Raw genomic sequence first — 21,348 nt, 5'->3', positions numbered from 1 at the left:
GGTTGCTGTTTTTATTTTATTGAAAGGATTAACCTGTATACAAGTTATTAATAAAACACAGACATGACCAAGACAGGGAGAGATGAACACATGTAGGGAAAAGACGACCACCAAGACATACAAATGCAAAGAAAGTGCAACAGAGTTAAAATGGAAGGAGGGTGGCAACCTCAGAGAGAAGGCTAAATGCCCACCCTCAGGTGGTATGATACCTACCCCCCCACCCCCACGAATAAAACATAAAACTAAATCTGCTGTTGAGGTATTGTCACCCAACATTGAAGGTAGGGTGCTGGGAAGGTTAAAAGCCCACAACAGAGTGCCTAAAAGTGGGCCGTCCAGCAAGATGTGGATGACAGTCATATGTGAGCCACAGTGACACTGAGGTCGATCCTTGCGACAGAGGAGGTAGCCATGTGTTAGCCACGTATGGCCAATGCAGAGCCAGCAGAGAACCAAAGACTCCCTGCAAGGCACCCACATGGGGGTCTTCCACACATTCGTAGTCTCCTTAAGGGCACACAGTTTGTTGTGAGTACTGAGATTATGCCATTCCGTCTCCCAAAGCTGAAAAACCTTGGAGTGTAATAATGATTGCAGGTCAGTTACAGGGATGTCGATCTTCAGAAGTGGTTTCCATGTAGCCTGTTTGGCCTGCCTGTTGGCAAACTCATTTCCTAGGATTCCGACATGGCCTGGGGTCCACACAAACACCATGGAATGACTGGACCGTTCCAGGGCATAGATGGACTCCTTGATTGTCACTACCAAAGGATGGTGGGGGTAGCAGTGGTCAATAGCTTGAAAGCTGTTGAAGGAGTCAGTACAGAGAAGAAACGATTTGCCAGGGCATGAGCAGATGCTCCCAAGAGCACGGGAAATGGCTGCCAGCTCTGCAATGAAAACATTGCAGCCATCTGCCAAGGAGTGCTGTTCAACATGTCCTCCATGAACATACACGAAACCAATGTGATCATCAGCCATCGAACCATCAGTGTAAACCACTTCACGGTTCCGGTACACGCTAAAAATCAAGAGGAAGTGACAGCAGAGAATTGCAGGGTTAACTGAGTCCTTAGGACCAAGTGAAAGGTCCAGGCGAAGCTTTGGCCTACACGTACACCATGGAGGTGTACATGAATGCACCTTGAGTATAGGTGGTAGAGGCAAGGACTCCACTTCAGACAGAACAGATCGGACGCGAACTGCAATCTTAAGCCCTGACCTGTGCCTCCGATGCTGGAGATGAACCGCTGTGGATGTGAAAAGGAGACAGTAATTCGGATCCTCAGGAGAACTATGAATGTGTGCAACATAACTAGCAAGCAGTTTTCCACGTCTAACCTTCAATGGAGGGACTCCAGCCTCCACCAGGACGCTGGTCACCGGACTCATCCTAAAAGCCAGTCGAATGCCACAGTGGTGCACTGGGTCGAGTAAATGCAAAGTTGAGGGCACCGCCGAACCATAACCCAGACAACCATAGTCAAGCCGGGATTGAAAAAGGGCTCTCTAGAGCTGCAGCAGCATAGAGCAATCTGCACCCCAGTTGGTGTTGTTCAGGCAGCAGAGGGCATTGAGGTGCTGCCAGCACTTCCACTTCAGCTGACGAAGATGAGGAAATCACAACAATCAGGTGTCAAAAACCAGTCCTAACAACCGGTATGTCTCCACTACAGTGAGTGGATCGTCACTAAGGTAAAGTTCAGGTACCGGATGAGGGGAACGACACAGACAGAAGTGCATGACACATGACTTCGTGGCTGAAAACTGGAAGTCGTAGGCTAGAGCCCATGACTGTGCCTTGTGAATGGCTCCCTGAACGCGCCACTCGGCAGCGCCAGTACTGGTGGAGCAGTACAAAATGCGGAAGTCATCTGCATACAGAGAAGGTGAGACCGATAGCCTGACAACTGCTGCTAAACCATTAATGGCCACTTAAAATAGAGATACACTAAATACAGAGCCCTGCAGGACCCCATCCACCTGCATAAGGTGGCAACTATGGGAGGCACCAACTTGGATACAGAAAGGATGGAGTGACAGGAATAAAAATTGGGAGCGAGCTCCGGAGACCCCACAAATAGATTGTGGCAAGGATATGATGTCACCAGGTCATGTCGTATGCTTCACGCAAGTCAAAAAAGATGGCAAACAGATGTTGGCATCTGGAAAAGGCTGTTCAGATGGCAGATTCAAGGGACACAAGATTATCAGTGGTAGAGTGACCCTGGCAGTAACTGTCCTGCCACGGAGCCAGTAGGCCACGTGACTCCACGACCCAACACAACCGACGACTTACTTTATGTTCTAACAGCTTACAAAGAATGTTGCTGAGGCCGATAGCTATCCACATCAAGTGGGTTTTTACCATGTTTGAGCAATGGAATGATGGTGCTCTCCTGCTACTGCGATGTAAAGATGCCATCGTACCAGATCCAGTTTAAGAGGATGAGGAGATGTTTGTCAGACAAATGTCTGATCATCTGACTGGGGATCCGATCTGGCCCAGGAGCTGTGTCAGGGCAGTGTGCACAGATGCTGAGGAGCTCCCACTCTGTAAATGGAGCATTATTCACTGTGACAATCAGTGAACGAGAGGGCTTTCCTTTCCATCCACCGTTTGAGGGTGCAAAATGCTGGGGATAATTCTCTGACGCGGAGGCTCGAGCAAAGTGCTCGGAAATTGCATTTGCGTCAGTAGATAACACACCATTGATGTTAATGTCAGTAACACCTGTTGGGGTCTGGTACCCACAAACACGTCTGATCTTAGTCCAGACTTGGAAAGGTGATGTGTGGCAGCCAACGGAAGAGACATACTTTTTCCAACAAACCTGTTTCCGTGTTTTTGTAAGCTGGCGAATGCGGGCACGGAGCAATTTAAAAGCTATTAGGTGCTCTAGGGAAGAGTGCTGCTTATGTTGCTGTAGAGCTTGCCGACGCTTTAACGGCCTCAGCGATTTCCAGCGATCACAAAAGTACTGACTTTCTCCAGGGGAGGGGGGGGGGGGGTGAGCACCCTAATGAACAAGGGATCGTGTTTTCCACTGCAGGAATGATCGTTCTAGTGATCTGCTCAACTACCAAATCAATGTTACCATGTGGGGTAGATTGAACGGTGACAGCACAGGTGAGAGCTTCCCAGTCTGCCTTGTTTAAAGCCCATCTTGGTAGATGTCCAGGGGAATGGTGCTGGGGAAGTGACAGGAAGATGAGAAATCGGTCACTACCACACAAGTCATCGTGGGCTCTCCAGTGGACAGATGGGAGAAGTCCTGGGTTGCAGAGGGATAAATCAATGGCCGAGTAAGTGCCATGAGGCATGCTGAAATGTGTGGGAGCCACAGTATTTAAGATGCAGAGGTCGAGTGGAGACAGGAAAATTTCGGCGTCTCTACCTCGACCAGTGAGCACAGTCCCACCCCACAAGGGTTGATGAGTGTTAAAATCTCCCAAAAGAAGGAAAGGTTTAGGGAATTGATGAATCAGTGCAGCCAATGCGTTCAGGTGTACTACAGCATCTGGTGGAAGATATACATTGTATTTCCAGCATCATCCTTATCCTGACAGCAACAGCTTCAAGAGGGATCTGAAGGGGCACAGGTTCACTGACTACTGAGCTCAGGACAGAGACAAACTCCACCTGACACACTATTATGGTCGCTATAGTTCTTGTAATATCCCCTATAGCCGTGGATGGCAGGGGCCCGCATTGCTGGGAACCAGGTTTCCTAGAGGGCAATGCAAAAAGCAGGTGTAAAGCTTAACAGTAGCCGGAGCTCAGCAAGGTTGTGGAAAAAACCACTGCAATTCCACTGGAGGATGATGATATTGTGAGGCTGGGAAGGCAAGAAGCATGCAAGGAGGCAGGTTTCGCCTCAGGGTCACCTGCTGCCACCAATTGAGTATTTGTATCAATTCCTATTGTGGATAAGGCATCAGTGAGATCCAGGTTCTCAAAAGACACTGAGATCTCCACCTCATCCACAGGCGCAGAATTGGTATGGAGTGGTGGTGTTGGGGCCACCTGAGGGTCCTTTTTCTTAGCAGACTTCTTTGTTTGCTTGCCCTCTCACTTCCCTTTAGGGGCTTGCTGAGATGACTTCTCTGAATTAGCTTCAGGCAAGGAAGAAGGGAAGAAGACCGTGAAACTCTTCGTCCAGCACCTTTTGGCTCCTTTAGCCACTGGCGAGTGTCCTCTGCGGCATTAGTGGAGACTTTGGGAGTGAGGGTCCCAAGGGAACCCTTCCCCACGAGAGGAGCTGGAGGAGGCTGTTGCTTCTCTGGTTGGGTGGGTGGGTGGGAGCATGGGGGGGGGGGGGGAGGGACTGATGTGCCCTGCGTTTGGGAGGGGCCTTGCTGCCGAAGTAGGTACTTTGGGAGCAATGGAAGGAGATTTTCCCCCTACCACCAAGAGGGCAGATACATTCTGGAGGTCCGGAGGGCCTACTGTTCATGGCACGGAGTGTGGTATGACTGGTACTTGTGATGGTGATGGTGATGGTACTGTAGCTCCATGTCTGCAGCATATGTGCACGTCAACCCAACGGGTTGTAATCGTTCAAATTTAAGTTTAGCCTCTTGGTAATTCAATTGGTCCAGGGTGTTGTACCCCATGATTTTCCGCTCCTTTGGAGTACTGTGAAGTCTGGCAAGCAGGGGGAGTGCTGCTCTCCGCAGCCGATACAAGTGGGAGGAGGTGCACAGGGAGTGTCTGGATGCAGTGGATGTCCACAGTCCTGGCATGTGGTGTTGGAAGCGGAGCGGGAAGACATGTGCCTGAATTTCCAGCACTTAAAGCACTGCTTAGGGGGAGTGATGTATGGTTTAACAGCTCAGCAGTAAACAATCACCATTACCTTTTCAGACAATGAATCACCCTAAAATGCCAAGATGAAGATACCAGTAGGAACCCTGTTCTCTTTGGATCCCCTGTAAACGCGCAGGATGAAATGAACACCCCGCTAGTCATCAGACTGCTAGAGGAGGTCATGATGGATAATAATCCCCTGGACCATGTTGAGGCTTTTATGGGGAGTGATGTAAATGGGATATCACCCAACCGGTTACAAGCGAGTGACGCTCGGGACTGGGCTGAGGATGCTGTCTGAATCAAGACTGCACCGCTTCTCATCTTGGACAGTGCTGTCACTTCCCCAAACTTATCCTCAAGATGTTCAACTAAAAATTGAAGCTTCATAGGTAGAAACGCATCCCCGTCCATTCTGCTACAGACTAAATACCGAGGCGAATATGGCTCTCTTCTTTCTGTAGCCCTACGTTCCTCCCATGGGGGAGCGAAGGAGGGAAACTATTTAGGGTATTATCTGTCAGCATTGAACTCGATCTTGCCCTTCTTAGAGACTGCTTGCACTGTACGGTCACCAGTAGGAGATCACTTAGTCTGCTTCACTGCGGGTCATCTGCCCTGATGCCACCCACTCCAATCAGGGGCTCTCCCCACGGGCACCACCCAGCCACAGCTAAGGTCACCTGGCATGATGGCCGTTGCCCGGAGTCCTGATGCCCCAGGAAGACAGGCATCTACTCCTTGGCATATGTGGGGAGTTTACAGCTCAGGCATCAGCAGTGCGATCCCTGTGTTGCCACGGGGCTACCACCAAATGGGTACATGACAGCCCACCACAACGGACTGGCTACTGTGCTGGATATTGGGCACAGAGAATGTGTTATGTACATAAGAGCCTTATTAGAAAACCTGGAATTATAGAAATCATACCACGTGCAGCTACAGTCACAACCAAATTAATACTCCTTCAGAAACATTTTGACATGATTGCTGACAGAGTATGTTTATACTGCAGCCTTGCTGTGTTGACATCACTGCTCACTAGAAGCCTTATTACATTTATGCATCAGCCTCACTGCCTGCACTTCACTGGCCATGCAGGACTATTGCTCCCTGATGGAAGCCTTTACGCAACACATTTTCATGTCACTAGTTGACTGGATTACTAGCAGTGTGTGCAGGGTAAATAATATTCTCCGGATCATCGGATGATGACTGGTGCTTTGTTAATGTTAAACATGTTATCAACCAGGAGAAAGAAGAAGTAGGGATGCACCCTTTGAATGTATACTGTCCACATTGCAAATACTTTCACCAGTTCCAACAGCAGCTCAAAAATTATCCAGTACACTTTTTCAGACAGTTACGAATGTCACAATGTATTTCCAAGTTTGTTTTAGATATTTTTAACTCCGAATTGTTAAAGATATGAGGGTTTTATTCAACATTCTCCACATAATTTCTGTCTATGAGCAATTCATAAGCCTACTCACTATGTGGTAATATTTTGTCAGCCTTTACCCACATTTACTTCACATACTATATCTGCCACTTATAAATTTTCATCTTGATATTCTATGTAAGAAGGGAAAATGATAAATTACATGAAACTGAGAAACTATTTTCAAAACTTACACCTAATATTATTCATCATGATGTAGTTTGGAAGATCTGTATGCCTCTAGTCCCCATACAGCTTTGTGTACACAAATGGCAGAAATAAACACCTATTTAAATTCATCACTTGGAGTTTTTACTCTTTAAATTCTCATAAGCTCTTGACAAACATTGCTGCTTGCATATTGTAGTTTCACTGGTAGGATACTGGGCGAAGGCGGCCAGTCTACAACGGGGATTTCTTACAAAACTCCTCTGTGACCCATCCTAGAATATTGCTTAAGTGTGTGGGGTCCTATTGGCAGATGTTGAATGTATAAAAAGAGGAGCAGCATGCAATGGTCACATGTATGTTTGACCCATGGGAATACATCACAGAAATACAGAAAAACCAGAGCTGGTTGGTACTTGAAGACAAAAGCAAAATATCTTGCAAAGGACTTCGTACAAGTTTTTTCTTGTATTTGTATGGGGTCCACAGCTTTCAGATGTTTCACACATGTATACATGGTCCTTAGTAGGCTGTAATGTGATTTTTATTTACTCTAGTGATTAGCCAATTCCAACTACTTGTCATTGTCAAGCACGTGTAAAGCCAACATGGAAAAGCACTACATTGTCTGCATACATCGCCATGTATAAATAACAGTTAACAACTGATGTGATACTACATATTAAGTTATGACGGTAGTCGCACTTTGAAAAGTAAGAATGTAGGGAAATCAGTAAAGAGAAAGAAAGTGTTGTTGTTAGGTAGTTCCCATGGAAGAGGTGTTGGCCAACTTTTGCAGGATGAACTAGGATCAGAATACCAGGTCACCAATTTTTTTAAACCTAGTGCTGGTCTGGAGCAGGTGACAGAGGATTTAGGATCACTTTGCAAAGATTTCACTAAGGAAGACACCGTGGTTGTAGTGGGTGGGGCAGGTAACAGTATTGACAGAGATCCTGGGTACAGTATAGAGTGTGACCTGGTGAAGATTGCGTCAGCATCGAAGCATACTAGTGTTGAGTTTGTATCTGTTCTTGGGCGCCATGACCGACCTCATTTGAACTCTTCTGTCAAGAGAGTTAATTTGGAGCTGGAACGGCTGCTCATGTCGGGTGCGGGGTCACACATTGGTGTGGTTCCTGTTGATTCTCTCAGTAGGTGGGATTATACTAGGCATGGCCTTCACCTCAACAGGAAGGGGAAGGGTAAATTGGCTGGGGAAATAGCAGGAAAGTTAAAGGGGGGAGGCACTATCATGAGTGGTAAAATACCAGTGGTTATAGGATTCAGAAAAGACCCTTTTTTAGGGTAGGGAGGACAGAAAGAAAGCAAATTTTAAGAGAGGTTAGAACTGAGACACATCTTCAGTTTGAGAAAGAAATCAAAAAACATAATTCCAGCTTATTACATCAGCATAAACAGCCATTGGTTAAGAATTTTCAACTGTCAGCAGATATTTTAACTCCACCCAATCTTAACTCAGTCAATGAGAAATGTCAGCTATCTTTATTGCATCAAAATATTCGAGGACTGAGAAATAAAATTAATGAATTAACTATCTGCATAGATGAATTAGAGTCTTCAAACCCAGCTGACATAATCTGCCTCTCTGAACATCATGTGACCACTGGTATAGAACTTTTAAGTGTTACAGGGTTTAGGTTAGCATCTCACTTTTGTAGATCAGAAATGGAGAAAGGAGGAGTTGCCACATTCATCAGGAACTGTCATAAATTTAAGAACATAGACATTCATAAATTTTGCCTAGAACAGCATATGGAAGCATGTGCAACAGAATTAGAATTTCACAAAAAATCCTTCATAATATTAAGTGTATATCGAGCACCTGCAGGTAACTTTAATCTGTTTGTCAACCACCTTGAAGCTGTACTGGCCCATTTAACAACCAAAAACAAAGAAATAGTGGTTGCTGGTGATTTCAATGTAGATTTCCTTAAAGACTCTCCCAATAAGAACTTGTTTGAGTTAGTAACACTATCATTCAACTTAATTCCCACAGTAAAGTTCCCCACTAGGATAGCCACTTGCTCACAAACAGCCATTGATAATATCTTTATAGAAAAGTCCAATGAACAAAATTATATTACAAAACCAATAGTCAATGGCCTCTCAGACCATGACATGCAGTTCCTTCTGTTAAATGTTAATACTGAACAGGATATAAAATCTGTTAAATCTGAGCTCAAAAGGGTAATCAGTAAGCCAAAAATTGATTATTTTAGGACACTCCTCAGAGACATTCACTGGACTGATGTTTACAGCGTTCATGGCATGAATGAAAAATATAACATTTTTGCTAATAAAGTGCTTACCTTATTCGAACACTGCTTTCCCCCAAAACTTACCAAGGTTAGAGCAAAGTCTACAAAGAAGCCATGGATTACTCGAGGAATAGGGGTATCTTGTAAAACAAAAAGAAAACTGTATCTGTCACTCCGAAACATTTCCAATGTTGATGCTATAGCACATTATAAGAAATACTGCAAAATATTAAAGACTGTAATACGGATGTCAAAGCAAATATATTACAAAGAAAAGATAGTCATATCAGATAACAAAATAAAGACAATATGGGATATAGTGAAGGAGGAGACCGGTAGAACCAGGCATGAAGAGGAACAAATAGCATTAAGAGTAAATGATACATTGGTGACAGATGTGTATAGTGTTGCACAACTTTTTAACAAACATTTTATAACTGTTACTGAAAAGATGGGGTTGTCAGGTTCGGTAGATGCTGCTATGGATTACCTTAGACCAGACATTTCAAGTAACTTCCTTAATATGAATTTGACCCTCACTACCCCAACAGAAATAATGTCCATCATAAAATCTTTAAAATCAAAAACATCTAGTGGGTATGATGAAATATCAACAAAGTTAATTAAAGAATGTGATTCTGAGCTAAGTAACATATTAAGCTATCTGTGTAACCAGTCGTTTATTAGTGGAATATTTCCTGAATGGCTGAAATATGCTGAAGTTAAGCCACTGTTTAAGAAGGGAGATAAAGAAATAGCATCAAATTTCCGTCCAATTTCACTGTTGCCAGCATTCTCAAAAATTTTCGAAAAAGTAATGTACAGTCGTCTTTATAACCATCTTATCTCAAATAACATACTGTCAAAGTCACAGTTTGGATTTCTAAAAGGTTCTGATATTGAGAAGGCTATCTACACTTACAGTGAAAATGTGCTTAATTCATTAGACAAAAAATTGCAGGCAACTGGTATATTTTGTGATCTGTCAAAGGCATTTGACTGTGTAAATCACAATATCCTTTTAAGTAAACTAGAATATTATAGTATAACAGGAAATGCTGCAAAATGGTTCAAATCTTATATCTCTGGCAGGAAACAAAGGGTGTTATTAGGAAAGAGACATGTATCAAGCTATCAGGCCTCATCCAACTGGGAACTAATTACATGTGGGGTCCCACAAGGTTCCATTTTGGGGCCCTTACTTTTTCTTGTGTATATCAATGACCTTTCATCAGTAACATTACCAGATGCCAAGTTTGTTTTGTTTGCCGATGATACAAACATTGCAATAAATAGCAAGTCAAATGTAGTCTTAGAAAGATCAGCCAATAAAATATTTGTGGACATTAATCACTGGTTCCTAGCCAATTCTTTGTCACTAAACTTTGAAAAAACACACTACATGCAGTTCAGAACTTGTAAGGGGTGTCCCAAGAGTATATGTCTAACATACGATGACAAGAAGATAGAAGAAGTGGACAGTGTTAAATTCTTGGGATTACAGCTTGATAATAAATTCAACTGGGAGGAGCACACCACAGAACTGCTGAAGCGTCTTAACAAATCTCTGTTTGCAATGCGAATTTTGTCAGACATAGGGGATATAAAAATGAAAAAGCTGGCATACTATGCTTACTTTCATTCCATAATGTCATATGGGATTATTTTTTGGGGTAATTCATCAAGCCAAGCTAAAGTTTTCCGGGCACAAAAACGTGCAGTGAGAGTTATATGTAGTGTGAACTCAAGAACATCCTGCAGAAGCCTGTTTAGGGAACTAGGGATACTAACTACTGCTTCCCAATATATTTATTCCTTAATGAAATTTGTCATTAAAAATATATCACTTTTTCAAACCAACAGCTCAATTCATGGAATCAATACTAGAAATAAGAATAATCTTCACAAGGATTTAAAGTCACTTAGTCTTGTACAAAAAGGTGTGCATTATTCAGGAACACACATTTTCAATAACTTGCCAGCAGCCATAAAAATCTTAACAACCAATGAAATTCAGTTTAAGAGAAGCCTAAAGGATTTATTGGTGGCCAACTCCTTCTACTCCATTGATGAATTTCTTAGTAAAACCAACTGATTTGTATATAAGTACAACATAACTTCTGCACAATTTCAGTGCAGTAATGTGTTCATTGAAAATTTGTGTGTGTGTGTGTGTGTGTGTGTGTGTGTGTGTGTGTGTGTGTGTGTGTGTGTGTGTGTGTGTGTTAGTATAATCTAACTTCTGCACCATTTCAGTGCAGTAATGTGTTCATTGTAAATAAGTATTACAGTAGTTGTATTACCTTATAAATAAATAAAAAACTTTTTTATTTTAAATTCAGTGCATTAGTATTTGTAAAATTACTCTTAGTGTTCATTAAAAAATGACGATCATTCCACTTGGGACCTGTGGAATGGTACATTAGCTTATTTGTTTTAATTGTAAATATTTGTCATGTATTGTTGTTTTTCTGACATGTTCCACATCCTGGAGGACCTCCTCACTACGGATCAATTGGAATGAAAGTAAATCTAATCTAATCTAATCTAACCTTGAGGGACACCATTCTCCTGTTCAAAGTGATCAAAGAGGACATCACCAAGTTTGTATCTAAAATAGTGTGGTGAGAGGGAAGGTGGGAAGATATGCTCTAAGGTCCCATTCATGGAAATGTCCAAGGATAATATGCCCCAAGTAGTATCACATACTTTCTCAATGTTGTGTAGCCATTTCCAGGAGGACCAAGTTATAATAGGTGGCATGATGTCTTCTGAAACCACACTGAAAGTTACTAATGAGCTGCCTGGATTCTAAGATCCAGACAAAGCGGCAGTTGACTATCTGCTCCAAGGTCTTTCCCACGCAGCTAGTGAGGGCAACATAATGATAACTACTCAGCTATGTGAGCCTCTTCACAGATTTTAAAAGTGGAATTAAAACTGCCTCTCACCATCAGTTGGGGAAGTGTCCTCACTCTCAAATGAGATTAAAAAGGGCAAGGAGGATTTATTTGCTCTGTCCTGTGAGATGCTGTAACATACTGTAATGGACCCCACTGAGAGCAGGTGACATGTCAAAAATGGTAGACAAGGCAGAATCTAGCCTCCACATGTAAGGGCAGTTATATTCTTCTTCTGTGACAGAATGGAAGACCCAACTAACCCTCTTGAAAACCACTACTTAGTGTCGATAAGTCGAATCCCAACTGGTAGTAGCAATAACAGTGGCAAAATAGGCTGCTGTTGTCTATGCATTGTCTCATGGGTTGGTCTGGAGATATCCATTTCCCATTAGAGCAACCACTGGGCACATGCCTCCTCTCCTACAAATCCTCCTGTTAGTCTACCATACGACTGTACTTTAGTGGTGCAGATTATGGTGGTGAGAAACTGTTTCCACAATCTCTCTTTGCTGTCTGATAATTCAACAACATTTCACTCTGGCTACCCGAAAGGCTGCGCAGTTCTCTGTGGTTGGCTGTCACTTGGACCTATACAGAGCCGCCTGCCTGGTCTTTATTTCAGCAAGCAATGTGGAGGTTCCCTGCTGTTTAGGGGTGGCATTATGTGGGACCGACATACGCTGCTGGTGGTCATGGAAGGCGTCGTAATGGCTGTACAATATGTGAATGCCATCCTCCGACCAATAGTGCAACCATATTAGCAGGATACTGGCGAGGCATTCGTTTTCATGGACGACAATTCGCAGCCCCATGGTGCACATCTTGTGAATGACTTCTTTCAGGATAACATCGCATGACTAGAGTGGCCAGCATGTTCTCCAGACATGAACCCTATCGAACATGCCTGGGATCGATTGAAAAGGACTGTTTATGGACGACTTGAACCACCAACCACTCAGGAATCTACACCGAATCGCCATTGAGGAATGGGACAATCTGGACCAACAGCACCTTGATGAACTTGTGGATAGTATGCCATGATAAATACAGGCTTGCATCAATGCAAGAGGACGTTCCACTGGGTATTAGAGGTACTGAGTGTACAGCAATCTGGACCACCACCTCTGAATGTCTCACTGTATGGTGGTACAACATGCAATATGTGGTTTTCATGAGCAATAAAAAGGGCCAAAATTATGTTTATGTTTATCTCTATTCCAATTTTCTGTACAGGTTCCGGAACTCTCGGAACTGAGGTGATGCAAAACTTTTTTTTATGTGTGTAGAAGGAACATGTTGTCAACCTATGATGCACATGCACTGATACAACAACTGCTTGTAAGCTGGTTGTGAGGGAGAAGTGAGGAGCAGTAGATGTTGCTAATGAAAATAGTCCGCAGCTCATGGTCTATTGCCTAGCGTTGCTGCCTCTGGATCATGGGGTACTGGGTTCGATTCCCGGCCGGGTTGGGGGGGTTTTCTCTGCCTGGGGACTGGGTGCTTGTGTTGGTCTCATTATTTCGTTATCATCATTAGTGACAGGGGCTACATTGGACTGTGTAAGAACTGGGACTTTGTACGGTACTGATGACCGCGAAGTTGAGTGCCCTACAAACCAAACACCACCATCACTAACAAAAACAGTAACTTCTCCATTAGCTTTCTCTCCAGTAAGGTTGTCCTTTTTTTGTGCAGAATGTAGGCACATAGCACAGGGATGTCAGATAACTTAAAATGAGTCACGTGAAGACATATACACATTAGTCTACTCTCAGCTAATAGTTCCACCACGTGTGTCCTGAATCCACTGAAGTTCCACTGCAGCATAGAAATCATTTTAATAAAGAGGCTCTCTTCTGTCTTTCCTCGCATTGTTCCTCCTCGGTAGGAAGATTGCGGTGGGCTAATATGGTCATAGCCTGATCCATCAGACATGACTGAGGTCACATGGTCTGAATCCTTTGAACCAGATCATTTGGGCCTACTAGGTTTCATCCCTAGCTTGGATTTTGGGGACAGTGGTAAGGTCAGTTTAACAGAAAAATGGTTTTGATTTTCTTTTCTGTTTACTGTGAGGGTCTGTTATTCTTTCAGATATTAGATTCTGCTGCCAGCTGTCAATGTCTGGGTACCAACACTAGTTTTCTGTACAGGTTACTAGACCTTAACCATTATCTTCATGTTAGATGTGTTGTGTCACTTTGATCTCCTAGTTTTATTCTCCCCTGCAAATAGAGAACATTCTTTGCTTCAGATTGGACAGGTTTGCGAACAATTAACACACATGGGTGGGGCAGTACATTAATTTGTAGGCAGTGGAACCACGTCTTCCACACACAGAATGACTGTGGCAGTCCTTGGTGGTATAATGAAACCAATGACACTTGTAACAACACATTGGATTACAGATGTAGTGCCTAACTTGAAAGTGGAGAAAGCCTGCACAATATATTCGCTTAAGTTTGGTAAATTGAACAAGATAAAAGATGCTGACTTCTGCAGCTCATCATTCCTTTCACAAAAATCTGAACTTCAGTGACACTTTCCCATTCTACAGCTATGTACGAGGGTAATCCCAAAAGTAAGGTCTCCTATTTTTTTTTATAAGTACGTAGACCTGTTTATTTCTACAATGGTTTACATCAGTTTACAGCTTGAACATTTAGCTATTTTTCGACATAATCACATTGTCGATGCATTTTTGTAGACAATGTGGCAGTTTTTTTATGTCATACCAGCTCGCCACTATGCTGTTCAGAAAGTTATGAACCTCTTCTTTCACCTCGTCGTCACGAGCTGAATCACTGGGACCACAATTAACGCCGACAGGTACTGTGAGACTCTGAAAAAACTCAAATGGGCAATTCAAAACCAGAGAAGAGGAATGGTGAGCAAGGGCGTACACATTCTCCATGACAACACTAGCCCGCGCATCGCTCGGCAAAGCATTGCTCTGCTCCAGCAGTTTCAGTGGAACATAATCACCCACACACCCTATAGTCCTGACTTGGCGCACAGTGACTATCACCTGTTCCATAGGTTAAAAGAAGATTTGACTGGAAAGTGATTCAGCTCCGACGATGAGGTGAAAAAGAGGTTCATAACTTTCTGAACAGCATGGCGGCAAGCTGGTATGACATGGGTATACAAAAACTGCGACAACATCTACAGAATTGCATCAACAGAAATGGTGATTATGTTGAAAAATAGCTAAATGTTCAAGCTGCGAACTGATGTAAACCATTATAGAAATAAACAGGTCTATGTACTTATAAAAAATAGGAGACTTTACTTTTGGGATTACCCTCATAGATACTCTGCAAGCCATGATTCATGGACATAGGCATCTCAGCCTCAAGAAAGTTTATTATATTCGAACTGAGAGCATGTTCAAGGATTCTACAGCAAACAGAAGTTAGGGATATTGGTCTGTAATTATGCAGATCTGTTCTTTTACCCTTCTTATGTACTGGTGTCACCTGCACTTTTTTCCAGTCTCTTGGGCCTTTGTACTGGGCGAGATATTCACAATAAATACACACTAGGTAAGGGGCCAATGCCGTAGAGTGCTCTCTGTAGAATCAAACTGGGATTCCATCGGAACCTAGTGATGTATTTGCTTTCAAATCCTTCAGTTGTTTCTCTGCATCAGGTATGCTTATTACTATGTCATCCATATGGGAGTCGGTACAATGGTCAAGTGATAGTAATTCTGTGTGATTCACCTGTATGAACGATTTCTTGAATGTGAAATTTAAAACTTCGGCTTTAATTTTGCTATCTTCAACTACTACACGAGACTGGTCAATGAGGGATTGAATGGAAGCCTTAGACCCACTTAGCAATTTTACATAAGACCACAATTTTCACGGGTTGTCTGCCAGATATTTTGCTAAGGTGCAAGGATGGTAGTAGTTGTATTCTTTGTGCGAAGATCTTTCCACAGATGCACGAATCTCTACTAACCTTCACTTGTCATCATTTGTGCATTCCCTTTCGAACCAATAGTGCAATGGCTTCTGCCTCCTCAGCATCTACCGAATTTCGCTATTAAACCACGGCAGGTCTTTTCTGTCCTTTATCCACTTACTACACACATAACTCTCCAGACAACAATTTACAATCTGCTTAAACTTCATCCATAATTCCTCTACATCCATATTACTGGAAATAAGTGATGCCAATTCACAGTCTAAGTGTGGTGCAAATAACTGCTTGTGTGTTCCATCTAGCAGAAACACTCTCCTAGCCTTCTTGACTGATTTATTAACTTTCATAATCATAGTTGTTATAATGACATCATGAGTGCCAATCCCCATTTCTATACTGAAATTGTTGATAAGGTCCAGCCAATATGCTACAAAATCTAAGATTGACTTTCTTTGAATGACTCTATAACTGTCTACGTCTACATCTATATCTATACTCCGCAAGCCACCTGACGGTTTATGGCGGAGGCTACCCTGAGTACCTCTATTTGTTCTCCCTTCTATTCCAGTCTCCTATTGTTCATGGAAAGAAAGACTGTCAGTATGCCTCTGTGTCGTCCCTAATCTCTCTGATTTTATCCTCATGGTCTCTTCGCAAGATATACGTAGGAGGGAGCAATATATTGCTTGACTCCTCGGTGGAGGTATGTTCTCGAAACTTCAACAAAAGCCCATACCGAGCTACTGTGCATCTCTCTTGCAGAGTCTTCCACTGGAGTCTATCATCTCCGTAACGCTTTCGCGATTACTAAATGATCCTGTAACAAAGCGCGCTGCTCTCCGTTGGATCTTCTCTATCTCTTCTATCAACCCTATCTGGTACGGGTCCCACACCGGTGGGCAGTATTCAAGCAGTGGGCAAACAAGTGTATTGTAACCGACTTCCTTTGTTTTCGGACTGCATTTCCTTAGGCTTCTTCGAATGAATCTCAGTCTGGCATCTGAATTAGTGACGATTAATTTTATATGATCATTCCATTTTAAATCACTCCTAATGCCTACTCCCAGATAATTTATGGAATTAACTACCTCCAGTTGCTAACCTACTATATTGTAGCTAAATGATAAAGGATCTTTCTTTCTATGTATTCGCAGCACATTACACTTGTCTACATTAAGATTCAATGGCCATTCCCTGAACCATGCGTCAATTTGTTGCAGATCCTCCTGCATTTCAGTACAATTTTCCACTGTTACAACTTCTCGGTATACTACAGCGTAATCCGCAAAAAGCCTCAGCGAACTTCTGATGTTATCCACAAGGTCATTCATGTATGTTGTGAATAGCAACAGTCCTACGACACTCCCCTGCAGCACACCTGCAGTCACTCTTACTTAAGAAGACTTCTCTCCATTGAGAATGACATGCTGTGTTCTGTTATCTAGGAACTCTTCAATTCAATCACACAATTGGCTTGATAGTCCATATGCCTTTACTTTGTTCATTAAATGACTGTGGGGAACTGTATCAAATGCTCTGCGGAAGTCAATAAACATGGCATCTACCTGGGAACCCGTATCTATGGCCCTCTGAGTCTCGTTGACTAATAGCGCAAGCTGGGTTTCACACGATCGTCTTTTTCTAAACCCATGCTGATTCCTACAGAGTAGATTTCTAGTCTCCAGAAAAGTCATTAGGCTATACTCTAACATCATACGTATTCCAAAATTCTACAATTGATCAATGTTAGAGATATACATCTATAGTTCTGCACATCTGTTCGACATCCCTTCTTGAAAACGGGGATGACCTGTGCCCTTTTCCAATCTTTTGGAACGCTACGCTCTTCTAGAGACCTACGGTACACCGCTGCAAGAAGGGGGGGGGGGGGGGGCAAGTTCCTTCGTGTACTCTGTGTAAAATCGAACTGGCATCCAATCAGGTCCAGCGGTCTTTCCTCTTTTGAGCGATTTTAATTGTTTTTCTATCCCTCTATCATCTATTTCGATATCTACCATTTTGTCATCTGTGCGAAAATCTAGAGAAGGAACTACAGTGCAGTCTTCCTCTGGGTAACAGCTTTGGAAAAAAAGACATTTAGTATTTTGGCCTTTAGTCTGTCACCCTCTGTTTCAATACCATTTTGGTCACAGTGTGTGTGGACATTTTGTTTTGATCCACCTACCGCTTTGACATAAGACCAAAATTTCTTAGGATTTTCTGCTAAGTCAGTACTTAGAACTTTACTTTCGAATTCACTGAACGCCTCTCACACAGCCCTCCTCACACTACATTTTGCTTCGTGTAATTTTTGTTTGTCTGCACGGCTTTGGCTATGTTTATGTTTGCTGTGAAGTTCCCTTTGCTTCCATAGCAGTTTCCTAACTCTGTTGTTGTACCACGGTGGCTCTTTTCCATCTCTTATGATCTTACTTGGCACATACTCATCTAATGCATATTGTACAATGGTTTTGAGCTTTGTCCACTGATCCTCAACACTTTCTGTACTTGAGATGAAACTTTTGTGTTGATCCATCAAGTACTCTAAAAATCTGCTTTTTGTCACTTTTGCTAAACAGAAAAATCTTCCTACCTTTTTAGTATTTCTATTTACGGCTGAAATCATCGATGCAGTAACCGCTTTATGATCACCGATTCCCTGTTCTGCGTTAACTGTTTCAAATAGTTCGGGTCTGTTTGTCACCAGAAGGTCGAATATGTTATCGCATCGAGTCGGTTCTCTGTTTAACTGCTCAAGGTAGTTTTCAGATAAAGCACTTAAAAAGATTTCACTGGATTCTTTGTCCCTGCCACCTGTTATGAATGTTTGAGTCTCCCAGTCTATATCTGGCAAATTAAAATCTCCACCCAGAACTATAACGTGGTCGGGAAACCTACTCGAAATATTTTCCAAATTTTCATTCAGGTGTTCTGCCACAACAGCTGCTGAGCCAGGGGGCCTGTAGAGACACCCAATTACCATGTTTGAGCCTGCTTTAACCGTGACCTTCACCCAAATTATTTCACATTTCGGATCTCCGTCAATTTCCTTCGATACTATTGCACTTCTTATCGCTATAACAACGCCTCCCCCTTCACTGTCCAGCCTGTCTCTGCAGTATACATTCCAATCTGAGTTTAGAATTTCATTACTGTTTACATCTGGTTTCAGCCAACATTTCGTCCCTAGTACTATGTGGGCATTGTGACCATTTATTAATGAGAGCAGTTCTGGGACGTCGCTATAGACGCTCCTGCAGTTTACTATTAGCACATTAATATTGTTATTCCCTGTTGCATTTTGCCTACTCCTACCTTGCTGCGTCTCAGGAGGCGTCTTGTCGGGCCTATGGAGGGAATTCTCTAACCTAAAAAACCCACATGTGCACTCCACATGTACTCCGCTACCCTTGTAGCCACTTCCTGCGTGTAGTGCTCGCATGACCTATTCAGGGAGACCCTACATTTCTCCACCCGATAGCAGAGAAATTTGCACCCCAGATCTCCACAGAATCATCTGAGCCTCTGGTTTAAGCCTTACACTCAGCTCCAAACCAGAGGACTGCAATCAGTTCTTTGAATGACACTACAAATAGTTATCTGAGATTCCACCCCGCGAGCGAGGCTTTCTGCCTTCACCAACTCAGTCAACTGCCTGTATGAACTGAGGATGACCTCTGAACCCAGATGGCAGGAGTCATTGGTGCCGACATGAGCAACAATTTGCAGTCGGGTGCACCCAGTGCTCTCTGTGGCAGCCGGCAGGGCCTCCTCCACATCTCGGATGAGACCCCCCGGTAAGCAGACAGAGTGAACACTGGCCTTCTTCCCCGACCTTTCCACTATTTCCCTATGGGGCTCCATCACCCGCCTCACATTGGAGCTCCCAATCACTAATGAACCCCTCCCCCCATGTGCCTACTCGGACCTTGCTGGAGGAGCGGCCACATGTCCACTCACAGGCAGAGCGGGCGATGCCACATGACCAGCCCCCACATTGACCCTCCGCCTCGTGCAGCACGAAAGCCGTTGAACCCTCCACTCCCCTTGGGGAGAGAGCGGCCCAACCGCGCCCAGTACCCGCGAAGATGTCTTGACAGCAGAGACCATGGGTGAAGCATGTAACACCTGGGGTGTACCATGCGACGCACCAGACTCCCCACTGCCCCTACACTCTGAGGCAGTAGCCTGAAGACAGATGACCGTGGCCATCAGCATGTTCAGTTTTTCGTGAACAGTGGCCAGCTCCTCCTGCGTCTGTACACAGCAGCCACACATCCTATCCATCCTAAGAAATCAACAATTTACCGTAGAGAGTTAAGTAATCAACTTTTAACTAGACTGCTAATTTACTAAAGGCGATGGATAGCTGACTAAACTGTGGTTACTGGACACTTCTTGTTGGAAGCTATGAAAGTAAGCACTACCTGTCTCTGTACTGTATTCAAAACAAACATGACATCTACAGAATACTATTACTAGTACTCGAAAATTAAAGCTTCCTAAAAGCAAAAACACAGAAAAAGAAGTGAGAAGTAAGAAAAACACAGTTAATACTTAAATTTACGTAGCTTTCTGCACAGCAGATGTGAAGCAGACGGTAGTTACGACGACACTAGCGCTGCCACAGCAGAATCGGGTGGCTGGTAAAAAAAACACCCAATAATTAACTTTGTTTCACCTATGCCTGTTACATTTGACCAGATGACTTCAGTGTCACACTCAACTTCGATCTCAATGGAGATATTTTTGTCAACTGCAATGATCACTCCCCCTCCTATGGCCTCTAATCTCTCCCTCCAATATACACAATGTGATCAAAAGTATCGACACCTGGCTGAAAATGACGTACAAGTTTGTAGCGCCCTCCATCAGTAATGCTGGAATTCAATATGTTGTTGGTCCATCCTTAGCCTTTGTGACAGCTTCCACTCTCACAGGTATACATTCAATCAGGTGCTGGAAGGTTTCTTGGGGAATGGCGGCCAATTCTTCAGGGGCGCTGCACTGAGGAGAGGTATCAATGTTGGTCGGTGAGGTCTGGATCGAAGTCGACATTCCAAAACATCCCAAAGGTATTCAATAGGATTCAGGTCAGGACTCTGTGCAGGCCAGACCATTACAGGGATGTTATTGCAGTGTAACCTCTCTGCCACAGGCCATGCATTATGAACAGGTACTCAATCGTGTTGGAAGATGCAATCGCCATCCCCGAATTGCTGTTCAACAGTGGGAAGCAACAAGGTGCTTAAAACAACAATGTAGGCCTGTGCTGTGATAGTGCCATGCAAAACAACAAGGGGTGCAAGTCCTCTCCATGAAAAACACGACCACACCATAACACAACCGCCTCCGAATCTTACTGTTGGCACTACACATGCTGGCAGATAATGTTCACCGGGCATTCGCCATACCAACACCCTGCCATCGGATCGCCACATTGTGTACCACGATTCATCACTCCACACAACGTTTTTCCACTGTTCAATCATCTAATATTTACGCTCCTTACACCAAGCAAGGTGTCGTTTGGCATTTAGCGGCATGATGTGTGGCTTATAAGCAGCTGCTCAACCATGAAATCCAAGCTTTCTCACCTCCCGCCTACCTGTCATAGTCCTTGCAGTGGATCCTGATACAGTCTGTAATTCCTGGGTGACGGTATGGCTAGATGTCTGTCTATTATACATTATGACCCTCTTCAACTGTTGGCGGTATCTCTCAGTCAACAGACGAGGTCGGCCTGTATGGTTTTGTGCTGTCTGTGTCCCTTCATGTTTCCACTTTATTATCCCATCAGAAACGGTGGAC

The 21,348-nt window shown here is 43.5% G+C and overlaps 1 protein-coding gene across 2 annotated transcripts in view; it reads right to left on the bottom strand.

The window, feature by feature from the left end:
* Positions 1–21,348, bottom strand: part of LOC126248909 (mucolipin-3-like) — a 200,585-nt gene that overhangs the window by 127,601 nt on the left and 51,636 nt on the right. The window lies entirely within an intron of this gene.

The sequence above is a fragment of the Schistocerca nitens genome, chromosome 3 (assembly GCF_023898315.1).
Source record: "Schistocerca nitens isolate TAMUIC-IGC-003100 chromosome 3, iqSchNite1.1, whole genome shotgun sequence".
Lineage (NCBI taxonomy): Eukaryota > Metazoa > Arthropoda > Insecta > Orthoptera > Acrididae > Schistocerca > Schistocerca nitens.
Note: the sequence above shows the minus strand (reverse complement) of the source record. Positions and strands in the feature narration are given on the sequence as shown.